The sequence below is a fragment of the Gallinula chloropus genome (genome assembly GCF_964237585.1).
Source record: "Gallinula chloropus genome assembly, chromosome: 1".
NCBI lineage: Eukaryota > Metazoa > Chordata > Aves > Gruiformes > Rallidae > Gallinula > Gallinula chloropus.
The window spans coordinates 204307895-204334711 of NC_140085.1; positions in this window are offsets into that span (position 1 = coordinate 204307895).

Genomic DNA, 26817 nt, shown 5'->3' on the forward strand with positions numbered 1-26817 from the left:
AAAAAAAAGAAAAGGAAAAAAAAAAGGAAAAGATGGGAGATAGGGAATAATTTTTCTTCTGCTCATACTTAGCAACATCTGGAGTGTACCATATTCTGTAGGCAAAAGTCCTTGTTCTTATAATAACATGTGTAAGTATTTTGCTTTCAAGGTGACTTAGTTCTTTAGCATTGACATTTATCTGCTACTAGCGTTGTGCAGAAGATGGACGTCTCACTTCTTGAAGGGCTTTTAAATTTGAAAACACTGACTTCCTTTGGATCTAAATAAAACATGATCATCTGCACATTCTTTATGTATTTAAAAAAGGTTACATGACTGTTTTTAATTTTTATTTTATAGCAATGTTATATTATTAACACAAATAGAACATTTGCAGGCTTTAATGAAGTATTCTTTAATTTTTAAGACAAGGTCACCTAGATGGTTGATCAAGGGAAACCAATTGCTGTTATTTTTTTTATTTCAGCAAGGCTTTTGATACCATATCTTGCTGGACAAAATGTCCAACGTACAACTAGACAAAGCCATAATGTGTTGGGTGGCCAATTAACTGAAGGGCCAGGCCCAGAGTGTGATAGTGAATGGGGTTACATCTGGCTGGTGGCCAGTCACCAGTGGGGTTCCCCATGGTTCCACTTAAGGTCCGCTCCTGCTTAATATTTTCATAAATGACCTGGACACAGGACCAGAGGGTGTCTTAAGTGAATTTGCAGATGACATCAAATTGGGAGGAGTGGTTGATTCCACTGAGGGTGGAGAAGCCTTACAGAGAGACCTGAACAGATTAAAGAGCTCAGCAATCACCAAGAGCATGAAGCTTAACAAGGACAAGTGCCAGATTCTGCACCTGGGAAAGGGTAACCCTGGCTGTGCATCCAGACTGGGAGATCAGATGCTGAAGGCCAGCTGTGCTTAGAGGGATTTGGGAGTCTTGGTCGCCAGCAAGTTCAACATGAGCCAGCAGTGTGCCCAGACAGTCAGGAGGGCCAACCATATCCTGGGGTCCATCAAGCATGGCATGGCCAACCGGTCCAGGGAGGGGATTTTCCTACTCTACATTGTGCTGGTGCAGCCTCACCTTGACTACTGGGTGCAGTTTTGTGTGCCACAGAACAAGAGGGACACCAAACTATTGGAGAGCATCCAGAGGAAGGCAACAAGGATGGAGAAGGGTCTGAAGGGTGAGTCTTATGAGAAGAGGCTGAAATCCCTTGGTTTGTTCAGCCTGGAGAAAAGGAGACTGAGGGGAGACCTCATTGCAGTCTATGGCTTCCTGACAAAGGGGAGTAAAAGGGCAGGTGTCAATCTCCTCTTTTTGGTGATCAGTGATAGAATCTGAGGGAATGGTATGAAGCTGAGACAGGGTAAGTTCAGGTTGGATGTTAGCAAGAGGTTCTTTAATTAGAGGGTGGTTGGGAACTGGAACAGGCTCTCCATGGAAGTGATCATAGCACCAAGCTTGACTGAGTTCATGAAGCATCTGGATGATGCCCTCAGTCCCGTGCTCTGACTTAGCTGTCCCTGTGTGGAGCCAGGGGTCGGACTCCATGATCCTTATGGGTTCCCTCCAACTTGGGATATTCTGTGATTGGTTAAAAAGTTAATATGTTGCTCTAAAATCAAAATGTAACTTAATGAATGATTCAGATGACCAGCCAACTGGTGTCTACTGTATACGGCTGAGTGCATCAACATAACACGTGTAAGGGTAGAGACTCAGAATTTGATGCAGTTCTTACACATATGTGAAATTACCTAATATACTCTGCCTGATTTCCCTGCCACTATGGGATGATGATGTGTATTTGCAATAAAACTTTTATCATACTGTCCAGTCCTATAGTATGTAGACGTCTTAACTAATAACATCAAATAATAAAAATTTGGGATTTTGTATCAAAACCAAAATTTTAAAAAAAGTAAACAGACACAATACTTAATTAAGAATTTTTCAATTTTATCTGGAAGACAAGTCTATTGAAACTTTTCCAAACAGCTTTATCTGTTTTTTGTCTTTTTCACTCATTTTCTGCACTTTACAGTCCAGAAAATACAATCTAAAATAATGGCATTTTTAATGGCATATAATTTCTTACTGAGACTAATAAACAGCATGACTATACTTAGATACCACATGAGGAAGATTTTTAATACTCAGAACAAATTTCTTTACAGTGAAATTTTCTGTTTGCCATTTTTGACAGCTGAGACTGAAGTCCCCATGACCATGCTACTGCAGATGTCAGCTTCAAGGGGTGATCAGCTCAGCAAAGAGATTTCTGCATTGATGGCACAAAATAGATTTCAGATTTTATGAATGATATATTAGATCTCATTTTCAGTACCATAGAGGAAGTTAGATTGGAAGGCACCTCTGGGAACTATTTGGTTCAAACTCCTGCTCAAAGCAGGGCTAACTTTGGAGTTACGTCAGGTTGTTCAGGGCCTTTCTTTGGTTACAACTTGTGATTGTTTCCCCATCTTCTTTTTCAATGTCTTGACAAAAATAAAAAAAAAAAAAAAAAAAAATGTTTGAATCATTTTCTCTGTAATCTTTAGGTAGTTGATGGCAGCAACTAGATTCCCTTTCTCCATCTCTACTCCATGCTAAGGAAAATCAGTTCTCTCAGACTCTCTTCTGCCATGTGCTCTAGCTTCCTGACTAGCATGGTGACCCTCTGTTGGATGCTTCCTTTTTTGCTGATCCCCCCCTTTTTTCTGGTGGGCCCCAAACTAGACACAGTATTTCAGATGAGGCATTACAAGTGCCAAGTAGATGGAAAAACTTTTCTTGACCTTCTGACTATACTTTTTCTGATGCTGTTTTATGCAGCTACTCTTGTTTGCTGCAAGAGCATGCTGCAGGTACATGTTCAATTTGTTGTCTACATGAACAAGTCATTCTCAGCAAAGATGCTTTCTAGCCAGACTATAATGTTGCATGAGGTTGTTCTACTCCAGGTGGACGAATTTCATTTACCTTAGCTGAACTTCATAAAACTTCTCTCAAGCAAGACTTAGAACTGAAAGGCATCCCTAAGCTCCAACATATCTCCCTCCAGATATTTGGTTCATCAGGTAGCTGGCTTAGAAAGTGGAACACATAAACCAAGAAAAATCTAAAAAAAATTAAGCAAATATATTTCAATAATAAAGAAACTCTTGTGTATATGGCTCCTTAGCCTGTGGCTACACTCCCAGCATAGGAGAAACCTAAGAAGTATTTTGAATATTTGGGACTGGTGATTTTTTTTTCAACAGTGAAAGTAATATCTGAGAAATTAACTTAATTTGCTTAATTATATTAGAAGCTAAAGCATTTCTTACAGTAAAACCAGGTGCATAAGCAATACATTTACTATAGCAATCTTTAGAGGTGTGTTGTAGTTTTCAGTGTATTTTGTAGATCTACATTAAAAAAGTCTTTTTCTTGCATCTTTTGAATTTGCTGAGTTTGTGATACTGAATTTTTCAGGCCTTTGTCATTTTTGTAGGTCATGCTTTAACCTACATCAGTAATGTTGGCAGAACATGAGCAGTGCTTGCTGTACCTTGACTTATCGCATTCACTTCCACCATTGCCAATTCAATTGGACAAGAAATGGTTATAGCCTTTTAGAAGGTCAAATACGATTCAAGGAGGAATTTCTTACCTGTGTGAGAGGTGATTTTTTTCTAAACCTGCTCTCATATAATTTTGCCTAATGTTACAGAATTCACATGTTCCAGTCAGCTACCTTGGTGCAGCTGCACACTATCCTGTTCACACTCAAGCACTATCCCTACATTTATAGTTGAAAACTTTATGAAAAAGATCTTTAATGGTCTCCTGCAGTAGCATAATTATCATCTGCAAAATAAAAAGAAGCAACCTATGAAAACTCTTTCAAGTAAACTGTATTCTCATGCTTCAGAACAAAAATATCTTGTCATTCAAGTAGTTGCTTTTAAACAGTTAACTCCAAGGATATTCAAGGATTATATGAGCATTGAAGAAAGTGTGTAGGAGGGATCAAGGAAAGGAGGTCACCCTCCTTGCCAAGCTGTGGAGATGAGAGAGAACTAGAGTCCTAGCACAATATATCTCTGCATGGATGCAAGGCAGCTATCATATGGAGGCAGCATTGCTGCCACCAATAGCTGTATATATCAAAGTTGGAAGATGTGTCCTTGAGTGTTTCTTTTTTCTTCTTCAGAGAGGAACATCTCATGAGTGTAACCTATGGGGAGACACTGTAATACCACTGAGAAGACTGTAAGCTCAAAGATTAAGGAAAAAAGATCAGAAAAAGAAACTAAAGAAGATGTTCAAGCCAGGAGCTAAAGCAATGGGGTCATGTTCTGATTTGCCTTCAGGGGTTTAAAGTCCGGTCTTTAAAACTCGGTGTTTTGTATGTAGCTTGAAGACCAATTGGTTCCGTTGCCTTTTAAGTTGGACAACTCCACAAATTTTGAATTGTTGTCGGGTTAGGGGGTCAAACTTGCTTGAACTGTACTACATTGAGCCTGTAGATATTATGCTGCGTGTTTACAAAGGTAAAGATAGGGTCCATAAGTCAAATTTAAAATATATAGAAGAAAGTTTTCCCAGTGTAATTGCACATCAAACTGTTTCCTGTTGGGTAAGTAACAGGTTCATTTTACTGGGAGGATACATGACCTTAATTGATAGGCAGTGTCATGGTGTAATTCCTAGTGTAAAAGGTACTCAGTTTACTAATTCCTTCATGTCATGGGTTAAACCTAGAGGGCAACAGTAGGACTATTCTATAATGTGTAACAGTTGGCATACATGGAGTTAAACCTGATGTTAACCACAGAAATGGAAAGCTGATGTTTTCAATGAAAATCCCTACAAACTGAACAAAGATATAAAAAAAAAAGTGCAATATTATGAGTTTTAAAAAAACTGTAGATCAGTTGCTGAAGAGAAAGGGGAACTAGAAGTGAATGAAGCAGAGAAAACATATACATTAAATAACTTTGTCCCAGTTTAAAAATTATTGACAGTAACCAGATCTTGAAATACGTTAATTTAAAAAATAAAATGTCTAAGAAAACTAGGCTAAATATGTTTTAGATGGGATAGATGTATTCAAGTAAGGAAGTCCTGATTCACCTTAGGGCACCAAGGGAACTAGACAGTGTAATAGCTGAATCACTAGCAATTATGTTTAAGGATTGTGAAGAACTGAATAACAAACATACTATTTATCCTTGAAATGGAGAGTATGGAGGACTTTGAAAATTATAGCTCACAGCACTCAAATTTAATCCCTGCAACAAATCATTAGGCAATCAGTTTAAGTATCTAGAAGGTAAGATGGTGATAAAAACTATCAAACATTAGTTCTTGAAGGATAAATCAAGCCTAACAGATTTTTTTTTTAATAAAAGAAGTCATTTAAAGGATAAGGGAAAAGTAGTAAATGTAACGTACTTTGACTTCAGTATGATTTTTTGGCACTGTCTCAAATGGTATTCTATGCTTCTGTGTTTCTCAGAACCATGCTGAAGAAGCATGTTGAAGATTAAATCATCATCAGGTAGGTGTGCAATTGGCTAGGAAAAAGAATAATCACTGAGAACAAGTACTTATCACCAACGTTAGAAGGCTGAGTTAAAGTTAACTCCCGTTAAAGGGTCAAAGGACACTCTTCAGACCTCAGTTGTATTCAACACTTTCTATAGTGATAGAAGATTGTGTAAAGGTTCAATTTATGCAGTTTGCAGATGATACCATGCAGGCAGGGCTAGTAAATACTCTAGATCAAGACCAGGATGAGAACAAAAAGTCATCTTTGAAATAGAACCAATGCCAAAAAACCAGAAAGGTCAAAAAGTAAAAGGAATGATTAACAAAAAAGGACATGTGATTTAAAAAGGTTCAAAAAAGCAATTACTATTTTAGACTCAACTTTTTGGTTTGCTGTATGTTAAAAAATGAGACAACTAATCTGTTCTCAATTTATCACTGGTTAATTCTCAGTTGGGACACAACAGAAAAGTATCTAGAAAAGAACAAGAAGAATGCTAGGAAACAAAAAAGCCAAAATCAACCACACAGTCCTTGCATGTGTCTTTGATCCACACAAAACAGGTGCAGATAAAAAGATAAGGTAAGCATGAAGACCTTTGTAGGTCACTGGTAAATCACTGAGTATTTTAGCTCTGGTATCTAGGCCCATATCAGAGGCACTGTTATTTTGAGCTCAGCACATTGGAGTGCATATTTGGTTTATGGGAGGTTAACTTTCATCCTGATTGCTATGGGCTACATCAAAAGTGTGCACAATACTGCAAACTGAGGAAAGATTCAGGGCAGGGTGAGGGAGAAAAAAATGAGACTTGTACAACATGATGCTCATTATATCATACCATCATCCCCATGATTCATCATTCTTGGTGAAAAGTTGCCAAAAAAGTTATTTTGTACCCAGAGACATGAACAAGTTAGTAGAATGACCAATTTCCAAGCTCAGATACCTGTAATTTTTTAAGTGTGTAATTAAGGTGAAGAATTTCAAGAAATCTATGGTTCCTGGGATTCAAGTATTTAAAATCAAAAATGAAGACACTAGTCTGCCCTCTCAGATATAAGTTTTAGTGTGTGAATTTTGGGAGAGAAAACTTTTTTATGAGTCTTTGTGTGGTTTTGATGTTCCTTTCAATTTTGGTTCCTCAGAATCTCCCAAGCCAGGTTTCTTTATAAGCAGTATCAGCAGAGTTTAATAAGTGATGATGCATCATACTTTTTTTTCTTAGACACACACAAAAATGACAAGATGGGACAGATGGGATTAAAATTGTTTCAGTTTCCATTTGGGAATTATTTGGCAGAAACTCATCAAACTTATTCTTGCCTTCCTCATTCCTATTGTCAGTTTATGAGTTTCCCAATTTGACACACATCCTTGTTGGGGTCCTACTTGTCTCCCCTCAGATGATATTACAGCAGGTGGAGAAAAGAAGTATCTCCTCATTCAGTTATGTAGTACTAGCAGTGCATCTAGTGACATCTCTCAGCTGTTTTAGAGGCAATTTTCTCCAAAGTTTGCTTCTATTTCTGGTATGCTGGGGATCTCTCTTCCACCCCTCATACCTACTGAACAGCAAGGATAAACTCACTTCTAACCCGATGAAAGTGCTGGTTTTGTGTCCTCTGTGGAAAACCACAGTCTGTCCCCATCATTGCAGTCATGAAAGAAAAAGACAATTCCTCTCTTAAAAAAAGTCTCATTACTTTGTTTCTACAGCAGATCACAAAAATCACTCCCTTTTGGATATCATGTGTGGGAACTGCTAAGCTAAATCTCAGCAAGTGTTTCTTCTGGCAGAATGAGGCACATCTTCTTTGCTCATATCTCATCAAATACATTTTTTGCTATCCTCCAGTATCCCAAGATTTCTCATAATTGTCCTCTCTTCTGAATCTACAGAAAGAGGAAATTTTTCCAGAGTTACAATTCTTTTCAGTCTTCTCAGTCAAGACAGCAAAATGGTATCAGGGTTATATTTCTACAACTTCATAACACCTTTTTTAAACTCTATTTTGAAAAACTCCGTCTTTTCTTAGCTTTCCATACCTAGTAGTTTGATGACCACATCTGGTGCTGGCAAAATGTTATTACTTTTCTTCTACAATGCATTAAAATGCAGTACATCATTGAAGACAGTATAAGAACTTGCTAAGTTATGATAATGTTTTTATATATCAGTGCACTGACAGAAATAAATATAGGTTTTTCATTTAAGAACAGAAAACCCAAAATGTTTCACAACCTGAATCATGTTTTGTTATTATCTAAGTTAAATACAGGTTCTTTGCTCTCATCTCCTCTGCTAACTTCATAGAATCATAGAAACATAGACACATAGAATCATAGAGCATTTTGGGTTGGAAGGGACCATTAAAATTCATCTAGTCCAACTTCCAATAAAATGAGCAGGAACATCTTCAACTAGGTCAGATTGCTCAAGGTCTTCTTAACATAGGAAGTTCTGCACTAGTGTGCGAAAGAACTTCTTCACAGTGAGTGTGACAGATCACTGGAATAGGCTGCTCTATTCCAGTTGTGGAGTCTCCTTCTCTGTAGATAGTCAAGACCCATCTGGACGCCTGTCTGTGCAATCTGTCCTAAGGAACCTGCTTTGGCAGGGAGGTTGGACCCGATGATCTCTTGAGGTCCCTTCCAACGCCTATAATTATGTGATTCTCCAATGTGACCTTGAATGTTTCCAGTGATGCCGCATTGACCACCTCTCTGGGCAACCTGTTCCAGTAAAAAAATGTTTTCCTTATGTCCAATCTAACCCGACTGTCTTTTAGCTTAAAACTATTGCCCATTGTCTAATCACTACAGGCCCTACTAAAAAGTTTGTCTTCAACTTTCTTATGAACCTCTTTTAAGTAACAAAATCATAGAATCATACAATGTGTTAGGTTGGAAGGGACCTTTAACCAACTTCCCAGCAGTGAACAGGGATATCCTCACTAGATCAGGTTGCTCAGAGCTCCATCAAGTCTGTCCTTGAGTATCTCCAGGGATGAGGCCTCCACTGCCTCTCTGGGCAACCTGTTCCAGTGATCTACCACACTCATATTGAAGAACATTTTCCTAATACCCAATATCATTCTAGTTTAAAAACATTTTCCCTTGTCCCATTGCTACATGACCTCATGAACAGTGAACAGGCAGGATTTGCCTTTGGTGAAGCCACACTGTCTCAAGTCACTTCTCTGTCCTACCTGTAGACATTTGTGATGATTAAAGGAACATATAGGGCTAATTTCACTAAATCTTATAAACTGAAGTTGGCAAATAGGAAACAAAGATTGACAGGTGAATTATAATTAGCTGTGGAGCCAAGTTACTGGTGTCAGAATCTGATAAGTTGTTTTGTGTTGAGGCTTTCAGTTTAATGCATTGCAACATCGGTTGACCATCACCTTTGGATCAGGCTACTCAGTTCCTGAGCTGATTCCCAGAATACCTGTATTTTACAGGCAATATGTGCATAACTTACTGCCTAAGGTAATTTAAATGATTTAATTGGGAATTCTCAAATGAATAAAATTAAGCATATACTAGAGTGTCTAAGGGAATCCTAAGCAGGAAGGAAAGAAAAGAATTAGGTTCCCAATAGGAACATTAATATAGCTATGTTGTATTTACTACAAATATTTATGATGCTATACATGTTTAATAACATAAAACACAATATGTTAAACAATTTACAAGAAAAGCAAGCACAGCTTCAGTTTTTCAATGTTATTCTGGACCTTCATGTCAGGTTTTCTTAAGGGAGTCTTGAGAATTTTGTTGTGTATGTTTCAATGATCGCTTTTTGCTCTTTCTTATGCAAACAGTCAATTTGGCAACAGCTTCTGCTAGCAGTGCTAGGCTGTGCATGGAGAATGAGAAGTAATGTCACAAAATTGTGGAGCAGTCCGTATCATTCCACATTGAAAACTTCAGTAAGAACAATAGAGTATGCAAAGGTGATGACCTGATGATACCTCTGTGTGAGGCAAAATGGAGAATAATAATAATAGTAGTAATGTGATTCAAGAAAAAAGATAGCATTAAGTATAAGAATCACGGAAATAGAATAAAACACATCAGCTCAAAGTATTAGCATTATGTATATCCAAACCCAAAACTTTAGACTGTAAGGTAAGAATTTATCAGGTGGAATTTAGAGGAAAGAATAAAAAGTACACTAACAATCACAAGACTGAAGCACCCATTTGACACTGAAAAAAAAAAAAATTAGGACATTAGTATTTGAGATACAAAAATACATCAGAGTAGTAGTACTTCCTTAGGAATATCATGTGAAAGTTTAGTCATCCTGTTCAAGGAAAAAATTAATTCAGATTGGGACAATTGGATGAGAGAACTGTCAGAATTATCAAGGGTTTTTTTATATAAGGATTAACATACCTGATTTGTGCAGTTTCCCAAAAGAAAAGAAAGAAAGAAAAATCATAATGGACAGGCATTGGCAAGACTTATATAAACAACAATAATATAAAACAGATAAAATTGACTTAGAATGGAAACCAGTAAAGTAGAAGCCTGAAATTTCAAAGGTGTAGGTGCCCAAAGACTGAAACTTTTAATAGTGTTTGACTAGTGCTGGAACCCAAAATCTTAACATTTCAAGGTATAATAACTGGAATTTAGGAAAAGATTATGCATTGCAGTATCATAGTTTTAAACATTATGACAAAATTATTGTCTGTAGTTAGCCATACCTTCTGTAGACCTTAAAAAAGTAAGAAGCTAAACAAAAGTTTATATACCAAGTAAAAAGCACTTCCTGCATCGACACCCAGATTTAAATTTCATCCATTTTCTGACCATGAACTCTTTTGTGATTAGGATCCTTCTCAAAACAAAATCCTGTACAGAAACAGTGCCATATCTTTTTTCAACTTCAATATACACAAGCCTACGAATAAAATAGTTTTAGCTCAAAAGACTGAATATCAAGGCAGGTTTTAAAAACTAATGTTGGCAATAAAATACTTTTCAGTAAGACAATGAATGCCCTTGAAGTCCCCTCTAAACAATCCAGCTAAACTATTCCACAATAGTTAATACGTACTAGCACTTAAATATAAGGTCATGAGCCATGGCTGCTGCAATAAGTTTACACTGGTGTCGTTCCATTGACTTCATAAAGACACATGAGAAATGAATGTGATGGTGCTCAGAATTAAGTCTATGCTAGGTTTAACTTTTAAAGAAGCCATCTGAGCTTGTGCAAAGAAATATCAATATAGTAAGGAATGTAGGAAATAACCTTCTGTGGTCTCAATTAAGGTTTCCTGTTTTTTACAGTGCAAGTCTGTGAATGGATATTTTCCATTTTCCAGACCTCCATATAGTATATGAATATCCGTTACAATGGGATTTGTGGTTTTGATTTTTTTATTGTACCAGATCATTAACACTTTAACGTCCTGTTTTACAAAACTACAGTTTTTAGAGCATTTAGAAAACACATGAAAATATGTCCAGCTGAAATTTATTTCAAAACTCTTATTTGCATCTCAAATTGTCTACATAATTTCCATAATATATAAAAGCACATTATGAATATTTACTAAGTTTGAATTTCAATGAAAAAAATAAAATTTCGACGGAAAATCAAGGGGTTTGAAACTTTCAGTGTATCTTAAAAACATCTATGGGGAAAACAGTCAAAGGTAATATTTCATTTCTAGAAATAAGAGATTTTTAAAACTATGTTATGTAACAAGCCAAATGTGTCTGAGATAAGGAAAAAATTATACTGCTGAATTAAGAAATAATATTTTCTTCAGTGTTGTTTAATAATAGTACTTAAACAAAATGTCATTCATAATGTTTCCAGAAGAGGCCCATCTCTCCAATCCTTTGGATACTCCCCAAGCCTGACACGCATTTGAGGAGCTCCCTGCAAAGGTCCTTGCTGTGTTATACAGCCATGTCCTCAAGTCCCCAAGAGCCCAGTGGCAGATAACTCTGCTCAGAAATAACCCTTCCAGAACCAGCTAGGTAAAATGCTGGCTTCAACAGGAGTTAAAAGATGCTCAGACCAGTCTAATATTTAAATTCCTGCAACAAAAATCCAAAGAAAACTTCAATGCAGGAAAATGGTGTAATTCCTTCTTTTGGGGACATATTTATGCTTAGCTCCTGAAGTTTAGGATCAATTTACAGCAACTTGTAATATACACCAATTAATTTGCTTTGCTGTGTCAGCTACATGCCCACAGTATAAATGCAGAAAACTATATTTAAAAAAAAAAATAGTGTTTCACTAGTACCATATCAGATTCAAGAGGAATTTGAGGCTGCATTCTTAGTATATTCTGAATCTCTCATTATTTCATTATCTAAAATTGCAATGGTCATATTTTTTTACTAGCCCTATTCAGACCCTCTGCACAAACTGAATTTCATCCATTAAGCAGACTGAGGATGTTCCTACTATATTGTTAGTGTCATTGTCAGCAATGATTTATATTTAAGAGAATGTGGGCAAATGTGCTGGTTTCATATGTGGTGGTATTGTCCAGATACTGGTTCTCATTGGTGGAAAAAAATATACCATTTCATTGTAAATGACTTGTCCATTGTCCTCTACTTTGCTTTATTAAGAGCTGATAATTACTGTGCTAGCCCTGCTCAGTATGTATTATTTCATCTCTTGCTATTAACTGCTGGAATTACTATCCTTGCAGTTTGGAAAGGGCTCAATATTCTTTCGTTCGACAGATGGCTAACCAAAATCTGTGTAAGTCTAAGCCACAAGGAAAAAAACCCTTCAAAGCATTAGTGCCAAGAACAATGAATACTACAGATATTGGAATATATAGTATTATACTGCAGCTAACAATAGAGGAGAAATTCAGGGTTTCTGTAATGCTTTTCTCCTTACACTCCTAAATGACATGGATCAAGAAGGATGCAAATAGGTCATCTCCATGTGCTGCAGAGTCCTGGTACCACTTTTGCACATTAGATGTCTCCTGCCATGTTCTTTGGAAGATGTAGCTTCCAATTTACTTCCAAGCAAGTCGACGTGAAATAAGACCTTTCAATTCTCATTCAGAAAATCTGACCTTAATCTGACTTTTTTAATGCCAGTGCAGTTTTATGCCCATCCAGACAATTCTTCAGGACTTGGACCTCCATAATTACTTCCATTAGAGTAAGGATTATAGGAAGAGGTAATTGGCTTTCATTATAACACAGGGTAGCTGGAAAACATGAATGAACTTTTGAAAACAAATCTGAAACCCTCAATATGGGTAGAAGCTGAAAACAACTGCTTTAATTTTAATTTATGCTACTGAAATAATAGAGGAGAAGGGATCAGTTGTTAAACAGGGGAAGAAAGCAGCATGTTATCAAAGGAGAGGTGGTAAGGCATTAGAGCTTTCTGTATGAGTGGTTAATTACTGCTTACAGAAAATTGAGGGTTTAGCTGAAGATCTAAGATTTTTATAACCAGCAGTTTGAACAATTAATTATTTGTGAGAGCAAAAATAATAAGTATTCTTCCCCTGAAATTGTCACACTGACTTAAGCTTACCAGCTTGAAGACTGGGATGCTTATCATTGTGGATAAAAGGTCAAGATATAGCTTTAGTTTGGGCCCAGATAGTAATTTTGTGGATTTTACCAATTTTAGCCCTGAGGCACACTGTTGTCTAAGGGTAGGTGGTAGGCCTGCTCAGTCACTGCTAAAAATTGTTTCTATATGCTTGTTACATGGTGTTCATATGTAGCTACACACAGGGAGCATTGGTTCAGTGTGATTACAGATTAAAGGAGCTCTGTCGGGTTCTTCAAGCAGATGGAGCTGGGAGGGCAGGATGAGGAGGGCAAGTCCCCACATTGCCCAGGAACAACTTCAGGAAGAAGATATTCATTCTGCTGCAAAGGGATGAGCTCCTGGTTTGTCATGCTGTTCATTTTAGTCCCAGCAGCTCCGTTTATAGTAGTGGTGGCAGGGTATCACTCACTGACTCCTGCTTTTCTCCACATGCAATCTGTATGTTACAAATTCTCAGCAATGTCTTCTACTTGACTGTTATCACCTTAAACAAATTGCTCACTCCAGACTTTATCTTTCATTTCTTCCTTTTTCAAATCAGAACTTGCATTGTGTTCAATGGGACCTTTGTTTGATTATGAAGAGTTTAATTTGAAAAGGGAGAAAGATATATTTTATTGTTCTCTGATCATTGCTATGGCATTCATTCTCAAATGTAGCACAGAAATTTCTTTAAAAATTACTTTCTAGTTTGGACAAAATTATTCTAATCAATAAAATTTTCTTTTTTTTTTGTCAGAAATGCTCAGTTCCATCGATGCATGACAATAAGAAAATGCTATAACCCTTATGCTAAGAGAAGATAAATGTGATTCACTGGATATTGAATGATAAGAAACATACCGTGACATTGACTGATTTGCAGAAAGAAAAGAAAATAAATGATACAGCTTTTTCTTAACTCTGCCTATCAAAAAGCTAAAACACTATGTTGTTATGTAAATAAAGTATGGTTAGCCTGAAGCAGAGAAGTACAGCTAATTACATGATTTTCTAAGACAAGCCATGGTAATTTGTTCCAATGTTTGCATTCCCATTTTTATGAGTTCCTCTAGTTTCCAGAAAGTTTATAATTCTGTTCTAAATCTAATAAAAAAGATTATGGTGAGTCCTGGCTTCTAACAAATGTCAAACTCTATGACCTTGTGATTTTTACTGCTCTTATTGTACAGTATATCTTTAGGAAGAACAATATTGTACTGTGTAAAGCAACTCAATGACATCAGTATAATAGAGCATTGATGGACTGACTGGACACAGCACTCCTACATTTGAGAATATGAGCTCATGTGAGTTCTAGATATATAAAAAAGAGGAAGCCAAGAGGCATTAAATAGCCAGATTGAAGATTGCCTACCCTCTATACATATATGTACAGATTTGTACTGATTTCTCTTCCTTATTCTTCCAAAATGATCACAAGATCACAAGAATCACAAGGTTGGAAGAGACCTTTGAAGATCATCAAGTCCAACCATTCCCATCCTATGCTAAACCATATCCCTAAGTACCTCATCTACCCTTTTTTTGAACACATCCAGGGAAGGTGACTCAACCACCTCCCTGGGCAGCCTGTTCCAGGCCCTGACAACTCTTTCAGTAAAAATTTTTTTTCTAATATCACATCTAAATCTGCCCTGGCACAGCTTCATGCCATTTCCCTGTGTTCTATCTTCTGTCACCTGGCTGAAGAGACCATCGTCCACCTCTCTACAAGCTCCCTCCAGGTAGTTGTAGGTGGTGATAAGGTCTCCCCTCAGCCTCCTCTTCTCCAGGCTAAACATCCCCAGCTCCCTCAGCCGTTCCTCATATGATTTTCCCTCCAGCCCCTTCACCAGCCTGGTTGCCCTTCTCTGCACTTGCTCAAGGACCTCAATGTCCTTTTTATGGTGGGGAGCCCAGAACTGCACACAGTATTCAAGGTGTGGCCTCACCAATGCCAAGTACAGGGGCACAATTACCTCCCTAGACCTACTTGCCACACTGTTTTTGATACAAGCCAAGATGTCATTGGCCTTCTTGGCTGCCCGGGCACACTGCTGGCTCATATTCAACCTGGTGTCAGCCAACACCTCCAGGTCCTTCTCTTTCTGGCAGCTCTCCAGCCAACCTCCCCCAAGTCTGTAGTGCTGCATGGGGTTGTTATGTCCCATGTGCAGCACTCTACACTTGGCCTTGTTAAACTTCATCCCATTGGTCTCAGCCCATCAGTCCAGTCTGTTCAGATCCCTCTGAAGAGCCTCCCTATCCTCAGGCAGATCAACACTTGCTCCTAATTTAGTGTCATCTGCAAACTTACTGAGGGAGCATTCAATCCCTTCATCGAGGTCATTGATAAAGATGTTGAACAAGACTGGGCCCAGGACTGAGCCCTGGGGGACGCCACTCGTGACCGGCCTCCAGCTGGATTTGGTTCCATTCACCACCACCCTTTGGGCCCGTCCATCCAGCCAGTTTTGAACCCAGCTGAGGGTCCACCTGTCAAGGCCAGTGGCAGCCAGTTTCTCAGTCAGAGATCAAAAATATGCTTTACCTTGGGGGGTACTAAATGAAAATTCAAATGCAGGAACACAAATCATGTAGACATAAACTCTCAGACTTTTCTGCATTACAAAGATTTCTGCTTGACAGTGAGTCTTAAACATTAACTGGTTGGCAATATAATACCTACTGCTTTGTAGAAATGAAAACAACTAACATGTAAGTTGAATCCCCCTGAGATTCAGTCAATTGCCTGGTTGCCAAGTTCTGCAGTTAAAAGGGGTCATACCTGCATGGTAACACTGAAGAATGAGAAACCCATGAAACAATCTGTGTTAGTTGAGGACAATATGCTAATATCATAGAATCATAGAATCATAGAATGGCATGGGTTGGAAGGGACTCCAAGGATCATAGAGCTCCAACCCCCCTGCCTCGATCTACACAAGGTTGCCCAAGGTCCCATCCAACCTGGCCCTGAACACTTCCAGGGATGGGGCATTCACCACCTCTCTGGGCAGCCTATTCCAGCACCTCACCACTCTCTCTGTAAAACAATTCCCCAAGATCTAATCTAAACCTTCCTTCCTTTAGTTTTAATCCATTCCCCCTTGTCCTGCCATTGTCTATCCTTTTAAAAAGTTGAATCCCCTCCTGTTTGTATGTTCCCTTCAAATACTGGAAGGTTGCATAGAGGTCTCCCTGCAGCCTTCTCTTCTCCAGGCTGAACAAGCTCAGCTCCCCCAGCCTCTCTTTGTAGGGCAGGTGCTCCAGCCCTCTAATCATCTTTGTGGTCCTCCTCTGAACCCTCTCCAACAGAAATACTATCAAGAAATACTATCTTAATCTTTTAGAGATGCTACTTGTTTGCTAATTGGAGGTAAAGCATTTTAGAAAAAGTTAAACTAATAAGCTCAAAAGTAGCAATTAATGAGAGCTGAGAGACAAATATGATCATCAAAGAAATAATTGTTATGTTATTTCATTGATAGCTCTTCTTTCAATTATTTTGATTAGTTCAGACACAGCTTTTATTATTTTGTGTGTCACCTGCTATCCCTGGAAAAAAGGAAAGTGTCAGTCATAAAGAGAAACCTCCTAACCTAGTATTTTTTTCTTTATATAAGAAGGTGGTAATAAAAGCAGAAAACTAACCATTTCTCGTGGTGATTATCACCACTCCGGAATGTGGTAAGTGAATTGAATTTTATATTGTGTATATTTAGTATTTAACCTGATCTCCTTCATTACAAGGCAGAGAACATTTATGTATCCAAAGCTGTACATTTGAATAATTATTTAATAGCCATAAACAATGGTTCAGCCAAGTGGTAATTATCTGTAGAACAAATTATTTTTAGGAGACTGATTGTTCGTTATACTAGATTGTTAAATGTCTTCAGTTATGCTTACGATATATTTTAATGGAACTAATATTTTAGGGGATTTTTTCACAGATCTTTGTCACTGTTAGTGTGACTTTTGGACTCATCATTCATTTTTCTGTTTTTCAGAAATGTTCCCTATCTTATGCTTGATCTTTGCCCATGCTTATAGCTGCACACAGACATCATTTGAGTCTTATAACTATTTATCTCTGCAGTTGCAAGGCAAAGTGCATAGGCAAAGCAAATTATACAAGGAAAAACATACTCAGTCCTCCATTTCCCTTCTCAGTTCATAAAGATGCTTCTAGAGAGCAAGACCCTCAAGGAAAAGAGACACATTAAAAATAAAGGGCAAAAGGGAGGATTCTCCAGTGCATACAGGTCTGTTTGGTTCCATCTAGGTCAGTCGAGGCATTACAGATTTACATCAATATTCAAAAGCATCCAGTCTGGGGACCCTGCAATGCCAGTCATTATGATATGCCTACAGATTATTGGCTTGAAGGTTACAGACAAAATAATAATAATAATAATGTAGATTTGTACCTTGTCCCTCCTCATTAGATACACCTGTCAATATCCATAAACAGCTGCAGCAAGTGACACCATTTATGAATTATTAACAAATAGATACTTGATAACAACCCCAAGTAGGTAGCCTGCCTAACAGGACACAATTAAGGAAACTCTCCGTGAAGGACAACCTCTGAGTAATAGACAGCACGAGCTGCTCAATTTTCTCTTTAATGTAAATGTTATAGTGATCCCAGGATTGAAGTTTGACATTTATGTTGTAAGAAAACACCATTTCTCTTTGAATACTCCATCTATTGATTGGTTTCTAACAGCTCTAAAATTCTTAGTTACATACAGCTCTCCTTGGTGTTTTGGCTGTTAACAGATGGAGCTTTTTTTGAGATCATGATCAACTGTTCCCTCACCAGGCACTACCTTTCCCTCTGATCCTCTGATTTGCTGTTCGAGTGCTGCTTAAACCACTCCAAGTAAAACCAGACTAAATTTAGCAGTTTAAAGATCAGCCTTTTGCACTTTGGAAAGGTGCACAGAGTTCATTCTCCGGCCCAGGAGAAAAGCAGCAGGGCATAACATGACATGACTAGGCACCTTTTCATTCAAAATATAGTGGCTTCACCCAAGGTGTCTGCAGAAGAGTCCATGGCCCATGTGTTGCTCCCTAAACCCATGAGTGTAACCCGTGATGGTCTAATGTCTGCCTAAAATCGTTCCAGAGAGAATGCTGGCAATTCATCAACAAAACAGGTCCAAGGCACTGTTTAGACCTAAGTCCCAAGTTCTCTCCCTTATCTGGAATTAACAGATATCTGTCCTTAGGTCTGCCACTCTTCCCATTTCCCTTTTATTGGAAAGCATGCCGAGGATGGCAACTTGCTGCTGCTTCACAGTTAGCTCAAGCAAGAAAAAACACTGTACCTACAAATGCCAGTCACGATGAAAAGCAATCCAGATAGATGCTAATAAGATTCTGTATAAATAAATCTCTTCCTTTTCATCTTAATTATTTGGAGATTTAAGAAAAATACAACATTGCTGCATTAAAATAAACTCAACAAAAAACACACCCCAAACCTAGACACAAAGGGGAAAAAACCCACCAATTTGTTTCCACAATTGAGTAGTCAAACTAGGGAAAATGTCTAAACAAACAGTGCCTGTTGGATTTTATTCAATATGTTTAATAACAGAAATGCCAAGAAATATTTCTAATTTCTTACAGTGTTCCAGGGATGTGAAAGGACTGAAGGGCAGCATTCCTTCACCGGAGGCACCAAATAACTTAAACAATAATGCAAAGCATTAGCATGGCAGCTTAAAGCATACATCCTTATGTGTGAAGGAAGGTGTTGTGCTGTCCTGAACCTGAGCGCACCAGCTGCATGTTCAGCTTGGACATTTGAAACTTGTCAGACCTTACGCGGATTACAAGGACTGACCCTCATCTCCATGCCAACCAGTCAAAGTTTAGTTATTGCTCTGCTTTGTACGCTGTCTTTTGTCTTTTCTCCATTTTATAAATGGATAATTTATTACCAACCTTTGTACTCTACTTCTATTTCCTATTAAATCATTCCAGAAAAACAAATATTTCTGTTGATTCTCTCTATTTCTCTGAATGGTCCTGGCTCATAAATTTTAACTCCTGCCAGTCAGAAATTGAGTGACTTCCTCCAGGAAAATAGTACAGGACACTCTCTGAAGAAAGTGTAAACTATTTACATTGTTCTAATTCCATCAGTCTTTACACATGGGCCAATACAATATTATGTTTAATTCATTTACTTAAAGACCATCAGACCATTAAGGGTCTTAAACTATTTATAATGAAAAAGAGAAATTAAGACTAAAACTTTCAGCATAAACATTCCCAACTGTCAGGCTTTGTGTTTGGAAACACATCACCTAGGAAGTACCAAATTTGGAGTTAAAACAAGTCAAAAACTTTCTTCCCAAACTCTTGGTTATTCCAGTCAGGTGTCAAGTTCAAACTGTCTTTTTTTCTCTCCCTTGATTGCATTCATCATGTGGATGATTAATTGAGTAGAGAAAATAAAAAACAGTGTAAAAAGACTTTCAGTTCTGTTGTGCTGTTTCTTTATTTTTCTTATTTATACTTACAGTGATATTTGGTTGAAATCATTGTCCAGAACTTACCAAACATTGCTGTAGCCTAGAGCTGACTAAAACCTGTATTCAATGTCAATAACAAAGATTAATGTCACAGACTAATGCAGTGCACTGTATGCTTTCAAACAAAACTTCACTGTTACTCATATTGTCCCCAAAGACTTAACCTAAGAAAATATTATAAACCATAATTTAAGAGTAATAGCATCACACAGTAGTTCCTATGCCTATAAAATGAGGTCTCCTTAGCAATTCAGCCCATCCTGGCTAATGTGAAACTCCATCATACTCTGCAGAGTGGTTTTAACATGCGCCTTGCCCCACTTTTAGTATGTGCCTTGCCTGAAGCAAATTTGAAAGTCCAAATCCTTGTTCTGTGCAGGTTCATAGGAATCTTCTAATTGATTTCCGTGAGACCACAGCAAATTCTCTGAGTAGTCTCTCAAAGTAATGTTATTTCAATTTCTCTTAATTTAGTATCATTTCCATGTATTTGCCCTTATATGTCTCAGCTGTATGGAAAGACAGTTCTGGTTAACGAAAGGCGTGCAATTTCTGGATATGCTGCTTTTATGAGTTACAGCTGTATCTATAGCCTGGAAGCTATTTAAACAAAAGCTAATTGTTGAACAATTTTGATCATTGCAGTTGGATGGGCATATGGTGTAAATTTTCCTTTGGACCCTGAACTCACACATGTCCTGTTGTATTGCAATTATTTGACAAGGTTTTCATAGGGGTGGGGTGGGGCTGCAGGTTTGGTCTCTGTGAGAAGACACTAGGAGCTGACACCATGCTGTTGTACACAGATGGTTCCAGATGGCTCCAAAGCAAACCCACCATTGGCCAAAGGTGAGCCCATCAGTGATGTTAGTGGCATCTCTCTTGTAATGTATTTAAGAAAAGATTAAAAAAAAAGCTGTACAACAGCTGTGAGAAAGAACAGAAAACATGAGAGAAAAAGCCCTGCAGTCACCCAGGTCGGGTAGGGAGGGGCTACTTCAGGCACAGGAGCAAAGATTACTCTCTAGCCCATGTACAGTCTATGATGACATCACACAGCAGCCCATGGAGGACCATGAGCAGATATGGACCCTGCAAGCCCATGAATGACCCCACAGTGCAGCAAGTGGAAATGTCCTGAAGGATGACAGGGCCCTGGGACAGGCTGCTGTGGAGTTTTCTTCTCTGGAGATACTCAAAACCCATGTGAATCTGATCCTGTGTAACCTACTGTAGGTGAACCTGCTTTAGCAGAGGGTTGTACTAGATGATCACCAGAGGTCCCTTGCAATCCCGACTGATTCTGTGACCTGTGATCCATGGTGGATACATGAAAGAGCAGTCCACTCTTAAAGGACTGTGCCTTTTGTAAAGGGTCCATGTTGAATTGGGAAAGGAGCATGAAGAAGAAGGAACAGTAGAGACAAGTTTTATGGACTGACCACAACCTCTATTCACCATCACCCTGTGCCTACTCTGTTATTATTTGGGAATAAATTAAATTAATCTTCCCCAAGTTGAGTCATTTTTGCCCATGATGGCAATTGGTGGATGATTTCTCTGTGCTTTTCTCAACTCATGACCCTTTTGTATTATTTTCTCCCTCTGCCCTGCAGAGGAGAGAGAGTGAATGAACAGCTGGGTGGCAGCCAGCCAAGGTTAACCCACCATACCTGGCTTTTTGGAATCATCCTTGTTTTGGTAGTTTCCTTGGGAAGTACAAAAGTAGTGTCTGAAGCTTGAGGCATTCAATTATCCCTGAAAAAATACACAAAATTTCTTAACTGTTTCTTAACTGATCTTTAACTGATATTTAATTGATTTACAGCTATCTTCACTCCCCTCTTGCCCCAGAACAGCTAGTCACTCTCTAAATCTTGACTGTTGCATAGTCACCATAACAGTTTTGTTTTAATAAGCAAGACAGTGGCACGAGGATGAGGAGGACTAACAGGGTAGCAATGACACCATCAGTCAAGACTCCGCATGCTAAAGTTCTTGTGGTGGTACACAATAGAATTTGATACTATTTCTCCTGGCTCAGAGGCAGAAATCACTTGCCAAATACAGCAGAGATTCTTATTATTGTGATTTGTTCTGTTTAATGGCCAGAAATCTGTCATTCTTTCTACTTCCAAACTGCTTTACCACTAATCAAATGGATATGCTTTCACTGCTGTAATAATCATAGCCATATCCCGAGATAAAAACTGCATGAAAAATGTTGCTCACTATGACAGAACCAGTCAGATATTTTGATTCAAAGGCTTGCATTCATGTGTTGCTTTTAACGTGGCTGCTTTAGATAATACCTTCAATTTTCCTAGTCCAGTGTATTGATGCATCTCTAATAGGTTATCCTTTGCTGCTGAGGTGCATGCCTGTCCTTGTATGCTATGGCAAAAAAAACCCTGTATAATGATGTTTTCTTACTGATGCTTGAGATGTGAGGTCACCATGCATGGGGTGGACAGCTATAAAGTATAATTTTCACATGTGTTTGGCTTAGTGCTTAAACACTGTTTAATTTATGGTTAAATGTACTAATGTGCTTTGCTAACAACTCTGCTTTTGAAGAAGGGCTGGAGGACTGATAAAGAGTATGTTTTGCTAAAAAGTACCCTTGGAGAGGAGCTGAAAGACTGATAAAGAGGAAACATCCCTCCCCAGCAGATGCCAGAGCTGGGGCATTGCCAGAGAGGCCTGAAATCAAGAAAACTGGGTGAAGGTGAAGGTGGCAGGGTGAGATTGCGACTTCCCACCCAATTCAAAGACTATGCAAATGGCCCCCACAAACCTTCAAGGAGCATGCGCACTGATTTGAATATGCTTGACCAATAGTAGATGATGCGGTAATTGCTAATTTTTATTTATGTAGGCTTTTCTAATCCTGTACCAAGATAAATAGGTTGTAAATTCTGTGTGTAGTGTGCTGGCTTTGTGGAATGACCACCCAGCACCCATCTCTGTGCAGACACAGAATAAATCAAACACACACTCTGTGTGTGCATTGGTGTACTGCACACGGGGTAACAACTTCACTTTTGGGGCAACAACAGCAAGGTTTCCCCCAGGCACTTTGGTAATGTGGAAATGTCCTAGGAGCAGGTTTCAGGAGTGGTGTTAAATGGTCCTTTGTGACAATTCAAGTCTTGAAACTCTCTGCACTATAGATTAATGTGAGGAGATGACTACATTAGTGTAGGCACATATAGCCAAAAACATCCATTGTGTTTGTGAGGAAAGAGTTCATCATCCCACTGAGTTACATTGGAGAACACCATAAAACTACCACCACCGTATTTTTTTATCAAATTGTGTAATCTTCATCATAAACAGACAAGACTTCATTTGCATGGTACTTCAATTATTATAGACAGTGTATTAATGCTTTCCACATGGCCATTTGGCACCTAGCAGCACAAATAAATTCCCCCTAGAAAGTTTACTTTCTAAAAGGTTGTGAACACTAAAGGGCCTGATTTATTAATTCATTCTATTACAGAGGGAAAGCAAAGAAAACCTGATAAACTCTGCTCTCACTGGGACATGAAGCATGGCTTTTTGGAAACCGACATTTCAGATGAGAACCTGACAGGAGGTCAGCAACCCCTCACGAGCCTGTGGACACAGAGTGGTCAGAATAGACTCAAACTTCACAGCTTGACAAGACAGACTTTTCCCAAAGGCTAGGTCTGTTAATAACTCCTGCTCACATCAGTTTCCATAAAGCTCTGGAGAGCTTTTCTATCATTTCAGTTCTGAAGGAACCATAAGGCATGCATAAGCAACTACATGCTACAAGAAACACAGTGAAGTAAAAAGGATCCTTATCTTAATTGCTCTGGAAGAAAAATAAATCTGAAAAAACACATTGTTCTGCTTGTCTTTGTTTGTCCACTAAATGTAGAAGCCTCCACCATTCCACACCTTCAGAGTTAATATTTTGTAAAATTTCTCCCTGACCTCAGACAAGGTGTTGCAACTCAGTTTCCAACAGCAGAAAGCTACGTATCTGCTATTCCACAGCATAGCATCAATATTTTAATAATTGTGAGAAAAATGGAGGTTTTGGTTTTAAAACCAATGAGAGAACCTATCAAGGTATTTAATTATTGTTTTTATATTACTACATTAAAAGGCTTGGCATAACTCACTTTCAAAGTAAGAACTAGAACTCAGCAAATTGCACTTTAACGCAATGATCCAATGATCCAGAAATATAACTTGTATGAAAATAAAATCTTTTTTACCAAAAGTGAATGAAGAAAACAAAAGTGGCAGCGGTTTCTAAGTAAGATGGGAACTGCTGGAAAGAAGACACAAATGAAGATAGAAAGTCAATTGGATAAGAGTATTTGAAAGAGGTGAAGGAATGAAACAGTAGAAAAACAATGACTTCAAATAAACTGATGAGAGTAAAAGTACCAGAGAGCAAAACCAGGCATTCAAGTTTCTGAACATTCACTAATTAAAAAAAGAAAAAAAAAAGGTGGCATAAGGGTAGGCATACAGATGCTTCTTTTCAAATTCTGACACTCCTAATTTCATGGAAGACAAGAATAAAACATTTTTGAATATGAAAGGACTAAGGAATTTTTTTACATATATATATATAAATTCCTGACTGTTGAAGATTTAAAATATGGTTTCACTCATAAAAAGTGCTATGTATGAAAAGAAAAACTATTTTATCAAGTATAGTTAAAAATATTTAAGCAGTCGACCCAATAGGCTAATATCACACAAAAAGAATTTCTCCAATTTACATGGATTTATTTCTGTGTTAAAAATTTGAGTAGATTATAGTAAGTTACCATACCTCTTTTTTCGTATGTTTCCTTCATTTCAATAACGTCTACTGGTGGGTGTAGGAGTCAAGAGCTAGTGGAAAGGAGGAAATATTTAGGTAGAAAATTATATTTGTAATTCCCCAGCAGAAAAACTGATAGCACTGCATCTCCAACTGCAGGACACAAAGCCTAAAACAACAGCCAAATGTGATGTCAAGCAAACAATCACTATTAGTGGAAATGTTACCTATTTCTTCTCTTATGCTTCTTGGGTTAGTATTACTGTTCCTGTATGCAGACAAATAGCTGTTATCACCATAGGCTATTGATTTGTTAAAAAACTCTATAGCTCAATATGTGAAAATAATTGCCAGATTTACTTTATTAGTTTTTCGTCGTGACCCCAGGCACATACAGGTTTGACTCTTGACTTATTTTGGATCTTGTAGGACTGTAAGACCATGAATTCAGACTATACTGAGGATTTTCTGGTGCAAAGTTAAACAAGTGGTCTGAAATACCATAGTTCATAAAACTGGATTTTAAAATTCCACGTCAGAAGATTTACACACAACCTCCTGTCAAAGAGTGCTACAAAAGTTTTCAGGATCAAAACCACTTAATCACTAAAGCTATGAAAATGGAGTGAAGGCTGTGTATTGACTATAGGATAAGTAAAAAAGAAATATTCTACAAGTCTTTATAACTTAAAGAGACACTAATACTTTTAACAAGACCACTGCACCATTTCTAAGGGGTAAAGGGAAGTCATCTCACAAGGTAATGGGATTGCAGATGCATATAGGACTTTGTAGGATGTGCTTTGCTCTGTGTTTAGAGAAAGAGAATGGAACACCTTTTTCCTTATGTGACTGTGCTTTTTCTGTAGCACTTGATAAAAACCAACTAAAAAAATAAGCCCCATATGTTAAATAATTATAGAAACATGCACTAAAATGCACAAAAATGCATTATCTATAGTTGCCAAATGCTGAAAAAATGCAAAATGAAAGAATTTTACATCTCTACCTAATGTTTTTATCCATTTCTCTTTATTTCTGATCCATGTCAAGAGAAAGAATTAATTACTTCATTGCTGTGAGTCTTTTGACTTTGGCAATGTTCCCTAGAGGATTCTATCCAAGATTTTCTCTTGTGAATCCCTGCAGAATCTCTTGAATTTTTTGTTAGTCTATGGTCAGGAGACATATCAAGTGAGACACATAGAAGAAGTCCATAATGGAAGTTGTCAAAAATCCAAGGAAATGGTTTTATTGCACATGACAGGTAGTGCAAAAGCATTTGTTCAGAGATGCAATTGCAGAATATTCTACTTAAACTCTGCAGGATCTGCTTCTTACAAAATATTTAAGTAATTGTGTACATTGCTGAGAAAATAGGAAAGAAAAGAGCATTTTCTAATCCTAAAACACCATTCTTTGGAAAACCAGGCAAGGAAGAAATAGCAGAAAGAGAGAAAAAGATCATGTAATTATACTTGTCAACCTTCAGACAACTATAATGTGGGAAAATACAGAGACAAGGAGGGAAAACTAAGACAAACCTAATATATAGGAGGAAAATAGTGTGTCAAAGGATTCAAGCATTGCATAAAAAACTTCTTACTTAGACTGTACAGAGCAGGAGAAAATATGCTGATAATGGAAATACTTTTTCTCTTTTATAAGCTCTCCATTTTCCTCATATTCTGTCAGTCCTTACGGTTGTACAGTATCACCACTTAGCCCATGTATTTCCATCCGCCTCTGAATTTTCACAAATTTTCACAGTGGAGATGAAGGGAGCAGACCATTATAGAAAATTTAAAATGTAATACATTTATGAGACACTAATTTGTCCTCAGTAGCTCCTTGTGTTTACACTTTGTTCTTTTTAAATCTGTGAGATAGTTTAATCTATTTCAAAGGTGGATCAAACTGTCCTTCAAGACTGTAGAGCAGCTAGAAAAAGAAAATAAAAAATTTAAATTAAGAAATTTTTGCATACAGAAAACAAATCTAACAAAAACACCACAGTGGGGCCCCATACCTGTGACAAAAAAAAAAAGAACTGGAAGTGAACTGATATGATTAACAAGTCATATGAGGTTACTTTATCTAAATGTATTTCTAGTGAACATAATTGGCAGCAGCATAAATTCCTGCAGGCTATTAAAAATTAAGATGGCTGAAATTATTATAAATAGCTAAAGGTATAAAACAAACAAAAGATTTCTTTTTCCTCCAAGAAACTCAAGAATCTTAAAGAGAGGCAGTGAATTGGATGGAATACCAAGAATTTAAAGTTGTAGTTAAAGAAATTAAGTACTGCTGGGAAGCTAAACTGTTTGCCTTCCATTTTAGTGGAGT